This window comes from Labrus bergylta, chromosome 9 (assembly GCF_963930695.1).
Source record: "Labrus bergylta chromosome 9, fLabBer1.1, whole genome shotgun sequence".
Lineage (NCBI taxonomy): Eukaryota > Metazoa > Chordata > Actinopteri > Labriformes > Labridae > Labrus > Labrus bergylta.
In genome coordinates, this window is record NC_089203.1 from 31036439 (window position 1) to 31044348 (window position 7910).

Genomic DNA, 7910 nt, shown 5'->3' on the forward strand with positions numbered 1-7910 from the left:
TTAAAAAATGATTCATATTGAATGCTGTGCAGTTACCTTTGATGTCAATCTTTGTCCCATTTCCAAACAATATCTCTCCACATGCGGCCACAGCACAGAAATAAGTCCCGGCGTCGGAGGAGTTGACGGTCTTTGAGAAGCTGTAGACACATTTCTGTGGAGAGTAAGCCTCTGGACTCTCCTCACATCCTCCAGGTCTGTTTCCATGAGTGTAAATGACACTGGGATGATTTTCATCTGATCCGGCTCTGAACCAGAACACTCTGTGTTTCCCTGGACATGTGTTGTTTTCAGACTCAGAGAGAACAGAACACTGCAGAGTCATCAGGTCTCCTGGGTGGACTGGATCCTGTGAAATGTCTTGAACGACTGAGGTGATACTGGGCTCTGGTCCTGAATAAATTCAACACAAAGTAAATATGCTGGATTTGATAAAAAATATTCTCAATTTGGAACGTTTGCTTTTAGTAAAAATGATTTTTATTTACCTTTAATCTGCAGAAATGTTCCTTTTAAAACTGTCATATTAATCCTCTCTTGTTTCACACAAAAGTAAAGTCCAGTGTCGCCGACTTTTGCTTTATCGATAATCATGACAAACGTTCCAGGTTTTTGTTTTGCTGTGATTCGAGGAGTTTTGTGAACGTCGTCATATTCAAAGCTAAATGTTCCTCCCAAAACCTCAGGCAAATCTCCAGAAACGAGCCGGAGCCAGAATAATTGTGTTGAATACCAAGAAGCATCACGAGGACACGTCAGAGTCACATCATCTCCAACACCAACAGTCTTTGTCTCAAAGTTCTCATCGATGCTGCATCCTGAAGAAAATAAATATGTTGTTGTTTAACAACAGAGAAAGATCATGTATGCTCTGTGCTAAAAATAAAACATATTAACCCTTAAAAGATCAGAATTAGACGAGAAGATTGGACATAAACTTACGAGCAAGTGTGAGCGTCAGTAGAAAAACAAGAACAGACTTCATTTTCTCCTTCGTCCACTTAATACAGCAGTAGAATGAACTCGTATGAGAAGCTGCTTCTCCTTCATAGAACCATATAAAGTAGGAGGGAACAATCACAGGGCAATCTGATTGGCCCTTCATCATGAGGGTATTACTTTACAACCACAGTGAAATTTTTTTGACCGTCTTTCAAGCCAAAGCAGATGAAACAATAGCAGCAGCAAGCTTCTGTTTCAAGTTTTCATGGTGGGTTTCTGTACCTGCTGCTGAGCGGAAACACACTAACTACAGTTTTCTTCAGTATTTTCCACTCTGTATAAAAGAAGTGTATGAACACTGAAGCCAACCAGTGAGCACCAATGTTGGCATTTTTGCAAATACTACAATGGTTCTTTGGAACCAGAAGTGACCATATCTGGACCTGGATGTGGATACACATTAGTCCCTTACACACAGACACGCCCACTTCTGTGTTTGTGGTTTATTGTCCCTTTTGGAGTATTCTGTGAGGGTGTGTGGTCTGTGAGGGTGTGTGGTCTTTGATGTGTATGTGTAAAGATGGCGGCCTGCTCAGACTCTGCGGCCTGGAGCTCTCCCATTAGATACCACCTGGATTTCCCAACAAAAGGAAATAAATCCTTGGACCATGTTTACTGCAAATTAGCAGGGGTTTACAAAGCATCCCCCTCCCCCACATTGGCCGGTCTGACCACATCAGCCTGCTTGTGACCCCCATATACAGACCTCTCATCGTAAGGATTAAACATCACGCTTTGTACCATCGGGGTCTGGCCTGAGGGAGCAATGCCCAGGCTACAGGACTGCTTCGATGAGACAGACTGGTACATCTTCAAACTGACTGCCACCAACAACAACCACACAGACTTAAATGGTAAATGGACTTGAGCTTATATAACTCTTATCTAGTCTTCCAACTACTCAAAGCGCTTTTACACCACATGACACACCTACACATTCACACCCTTTCACACAGTGATGGTAGTGATGATCGTTATGTAGTATCATCCATCAGAAGTAACTAATCCCATTCAAACACCGCCACCGAAGCAGCGGGTGCAATTCGGGGTTAAGTGTCTTGCCCAAGGACACATCGGACATGTTGCCCAGCTGAGGATCGAACCCTCAACCTTCCGGTTGAGAGGCGACGACTCTACCAACTGATCCACAGCCGCCTTAAACACCTTTGCCTTACCTCTGCTGCACTCAGCACCTTCTGCATGGGCAATATAACCACAGAGATGAACATACATGCACTCCCCAACCACAAACTGTGGATGAATGCAGCTATGGTTAACCTGTTGAAGGCTTGTGAAACTGCTTTCCGCACAGGTGGCCTACAGTACAGCCGGGTCCAGACTGAGGAAAGACATCAGACAAGCGAAGCGCTGCTACAAAATGCGTATAGAGGAGCTCTGACTCCTGACGCATGTGGCATGGCATCAAGACCATAACAGGCTATGCAGGCAACAACAGCAGCCCAACACACACTGCCAACTCATCTCTCCCTGAGGACCTGAACCACGTCTTTGCCAGGTTTGATTGTAGAGACAATCTCAACAACCCATCACTGACACTGCAGGGGGACATGCCAGGTGGGCTGATGCTGAGCCCCTACTAGGTGAGACCGCCTCAGAACAACTTCATCCAAAACAAAGCCACTGATCGGGTTACAGGAAGGGCCCTGAAACACTGCGCAGGACAGCCAACAGCAGTGTTCACCAACCTATTTAACATCTCCCTGAAGCAGGCAACAGTCCCAACCTGCCTCAAGTTGGCCACAATTCCTCCAGTGCTAAAACAGACAGCAATCAGGTCACTGACTCATTGACCACTGGCGCTGACACCGGTTGTGATGAAGTTCTTTGAACGCCTTGTTCTGGTACACATCAAGAGCAACATGCCACTCTCCTTGGACAAACACCCACAACACAACTGAGGACGCAGTGTCACTGGTCCTCCCCACTGCGCAGACACACTTTGATCAGCGGGATGCTGTTCATTCACTTCAGTTCAGCTCTGTTTCAACCTAAACCACCCCCCCACAACCTGGCCACAAAACTGATCCCGCTGGGCATTAACACTCCTGTGCAGCTGGATCAATGTTTTCCTCACTGACAGGCCACAGACTGTGTCTATGGTAAAAGATGCACCCTAGGGTTCTGTACTGAGCCCTCTACTGTTCTCCCTCTACACACACGACTGCAGACCCTCCCACAAGAATACCTCCGTTCTTAAGTTTGCAGATGACACCATCCTAGTTGGCTGAAACACCAACAACAATAAGTCAGCCTACAGAACAGAGGTTGAGAACTGGGAGCCGAGACAACAACCTGATCCTCAATGCGGTCAAGACGAAGGAGATTGTCCTCGACTTCAGGAGGCTGAAGCCCAACATTAACAGCAAGACAGTGGCGGTCGTGCACAGCTTCAAATACCTAAGTGCCCACGTCAGCCAGGACGCGACTTGGTCCATCAACACCTCAGCGATGGCCAAAAAAACTCTTCAGAGTCTCCACTTCCTGACATGCCTGAAGAAGGTGTGACTTCCAAATCAGCTGCTGGTGAACTTCTACATGTCAGACATAAAGAAGATAAAAAAAGATCCAAACGATAACACGGGGGCATTAGCTTTAAATTCAAAATAAACAATACCAGACCACGCTGATAGGAATCAGCTCGCCTAGGCCACTTCCTACGCCTGCCGTCCGGTCTACACAGCACCTGACCCCCATGCCAATCCCTGAAGGTGGTGCGCCCACAGGGTGGCAGCTCCATGTTGTTACTTCGGGTTGAACCCGATTGGGCCCCATGTAGGAAAGCCTGGCCACTAGACGCTTGCCGTCAGGCCCCCCCAGGTCTGGCTCCAGTGAGGTGGCCCAGTCTCTCACTTCCAAGGTATCTGTGTTCCCCTTCTGTTGCTTCTTGGAGGTTTCTGAATCACTCTTTGTTTGGATCTCACCTGGGACCTATGTGCCTTAGGAGACCCTAACAGGGGGTAATGCCCCCCAACAACACAAATTCCAGGTTCACAGGGACATGCAAACCCCTTCACCACCATAAGGTGGCCATTCATTTGGGGCTCAGCAGGATTGTGGGCCGGACCGTCGTGGTGAAGAGGGAACTACGCTGGAAGATTAAACCTACGATTAACCGGTCGATCTTCGCTCCAACCCTCAGCTGTGGTCATGAACTTCAGGAAGGAGAAACTTTTCATCCAGTCAAAATGTGTTACAGTTTTACACTCTTCCTCCCCCTCTCATTCTCACCCTCCCTCTTCCTCTCTCTGCAACCTCTTCCCTTGTTGTTGTAAAAAAAAAGGTGCTCACTTGTGGTCTTTTCATAGTGCTTACTTCCTGATCGAAGTGATAACAATTAACCATTGAGGTGTTTGGCTAATTAGCTCATGTCGTGTCATTTTGAATGGCAGTGTTCTGAAATTGCAAACATGTGACTTTATGTCAGATTGTTGTGTCTTATGCAGAGAACCGTGTTCAGTGCATTTAAAAAGTCTCATTTTGAATTGCAAAATGTGTGTAAAGCAGAAAATGTGTTTAGACTTCTGGAGACTTGAGAAGAGGTTTTGCTCTGTGTGTCAGTTTACATAATTGTGCTATGCACGTCATTTTAGTGTGTTAGCAATTGGAAAAAACTGTAATAACTATATTCCCGTCCCCTGTTTTCTTGAGCTGCTGTAATGCACAAATTTCCCCCACGGGGGATCAATAAAGTTTATCTTTATCTTTATCTTTATCTGCAAATATTTCTGTGCATGTGAATAATCTGAAGAATTTTCTACAATTCGAACTATTTTAGTATTATGGCAAAGCATACTAAAGATGAGAGTGCTTTTCATTATGCCCAACAGTGTGTAGTTGGTTAGACAAAAATCTGGTAATATGAATGAAGTGTGGTGCCATTTGGTGCAAAAGTTTGATTTTGATAATGCTATATGTAGTTTTGGTTGCAGTGCTTCATTTTGTAGGATATATGAGGTATTTTGCAGTTTGGGTGTGTATTTTGATAAAACCAGCATAGTTTGCAAAATTGTTTTTTCGCAGTGGGAAAAAACTGTAAAGCAACACCTTTATTAAAAATGAAAGAAATAGTCAAGAATATTATAAAAACTCTGCAGTAGAAGAAGAAAAACAAGTCAGTCCTCGTGTCATACGGAGTTTATTAAAAAACAAAAAAGCTTTAAAATAAGAAATGCAACATAAATCCTCAAACACATCTTTCCTTTAATACAATCATCTTTGCCTTTGAATCAACACAAAAATAAAAGTTAAAAGTTAACATCTTTAAAACGACACAGAAAAAAAGAGAAACAGCGGACCAGCTTCTCTCCCACACAAGTGTTCCTGCAACCGCTTCAGAGACCACTCCACTACCAAGCAGAGGTAAGCTGCTCCACTGTTTGTCCCCACTACAGTGCACCTTGTGTTACTGAACATTACCCGACACACAGTCAGCACTCCAGCTTCCGTCTAGTTTTAGTGCACGACTGCAAATATTGTTTATCTTGCTAATACTCTACCTTTGGTGATAAAACCAATCTAACAATGATTGAACACAGATGAGTCAAAACATGTAAAACCATACACAAAACATTACAAAGGTTATTCTCTTCTTATGGTCACATTGCTGTAAGATTTTACATTCCCCACAGTCTTATAATATACATATCAAATATTTAATACGTCTTAAATGAGCACATCTTTTTAGCCAGTCGGAGGAGTTCTGACCCCGGTGTAGATCGTCTCTTCTGTTGCTGCTTTGACTTTTCTCTTCTCTCTTTTGTCCGTTCTAATCTTAGAAAAAGTCGGTGCAGAATAAACCAACGAGTCCTCAGCGCTCTGAGAAAATAACAGAAAATAGTTTGAAGTCAGTATGCTGTTGATAAAGCTGTGCAGAGTATGTATCATGAATTTAGTTTCAACAGCAACATGAGGGTGAAACTTTTGACCTGCGAGAAAGTTTGCATGAGCGCTATAAACGACCAGCGGTTAACAGGTGGACAACTTTCTCGCCGTGAATCAGTCAAAGTCTGTCTAAGTAGTTCTGACAAATAATGTTAGCATGCGTTGCTAACTCATCAGGGGACAGTAAGGTTATTCGTACAACATCAGGTCATTATATGATAATATCAGCTACCTGAGAAAAAATAGGATGAGCCTGCAGATATTTCTATAAACTTGTAAAAAGCAAAACAATATTCCAACAAATGATTCTCGTTGAATCTTTTCTGAAGTATCTCACCTGCTGGCGTTGTCGATCTGCTGCAGGATGTGTTTGCAGAACTTCAGCAGCTGTGATATCAATTAAAAACAAAGATGTAAACGTTTAATTTACACAAAGATATAAAGTTAATATTTGCTCAATACTTTATTTATTTATTGGAGATAATGTTCTGTTACCTTTGCTGGAATCACACGATTTGGTCTTGATGATATGAATCAGGAAAGCTATAAAAATCAAGCTTATAGCCAAAGCAGCTGATAACAGAGACAGAGCTATTACGGCCGTCTGATTGTCGGCTCCTGAAAACATATAAAAACTTATTGTGTTAAGATGTTACACTAAAATCTTCCAGGTAGATTCAATTGTTTGAAAATGAATGTTAAAAAATGATTCATATTGAATGCTCTGCAGTTACCTTTGATGTCAATCTTTGTCCCTTTTCTAAACAATATCTCTCCACATGCGGCCACAGCACAGAAATAAGTCGAGGCGTCGGAGGAGTTGACGGTCTTTGAGAAGCTGTAGACACATTTCTGTGGAGAGTGAGCCTCTGGACTCTCCTCACATCCTCCAGGTCTGTTTCCATGAGTGTAAATGACACTGGGATGATTTTCATCTGATCCGGCTCTGAACCAGAACACTCTGTGTTTCCCTGGACATGTGTTGTTTTCAGACTCAGAGAGAACAGAACACTGCAGAGTCATCGGGTCTCCTGGGTGGACTGGATCCTGTGAAATGTCTTGAACGACTGAGGTGATACTGGGCTCTGGTCCTGAATAAATTCAACACAAAGTAAATATGCTGGATTTGATAAAAATATTCTCAATTTGGAATGTTTGCTTTTAGTAAGAGGTTAGTTTTTTAAAATTATTTTTATTTACCTTTAATCTGCAGAAATGTTCCTTTTAAAACTGTCATTTTAATACCCTCTTGTTTCACACAAAAGTAAAGTCCAGTGTCTCCGACTTTTGCTTTATCGATAATCATGACAAACGTTCCAGATTTTTGTTTTGCTGTGATTCGAGGAGTTTTGTGAACATCGTCATATTCAAAGCTAAATGTTCCTCCCAAAACCTCAGGCAAATCTCCAGAAACGAGCCGGAGCCAGAATAATTGTGTTGAATACCAAGAAGCATCACGAGGACACGTCAGAGTCACATCATCTCCAACACCAACAGTCTTTGTCTCAAAGTTCTCATAGATGGTGCATCCTGAAGAAAATAAATATATGTCAGTGTTTAACAACAGAGAAAGATCATGTATGCTCTGTGCTAAAAATAAAACATATTAACCCTTAAAAGATCAGAATTAGACGAGAAGATTGGACATAAACTTACGACCATGTGTGAGCGTCAGTAGAAAAACAAGAACAGACTTCATTTTCTCCTTCGTCCACTTAATACAGCAGTAGAATGAACTCGTATGAGAAGCTGCTTCTCCTTCATAGAACCATATAAAGTAGGAGGGAACAATCACAGAGCAATCTGATTGGCCCTTCATTATGAGGGTATTACTTTACAACCACAGTGGAATTTTTTTTGACCGTCTTTCAAGCTAAAGCACATGAAACAATAGAAGCAGCAAGCTTCTGTTTCAAGTTTTCATGGTGGGTTTCTGTACCTGCTGCTGAGCGGAAACACACTAACTACAGTTTTCCACTCTGTATAAAAGAAGCATACGTATGAAC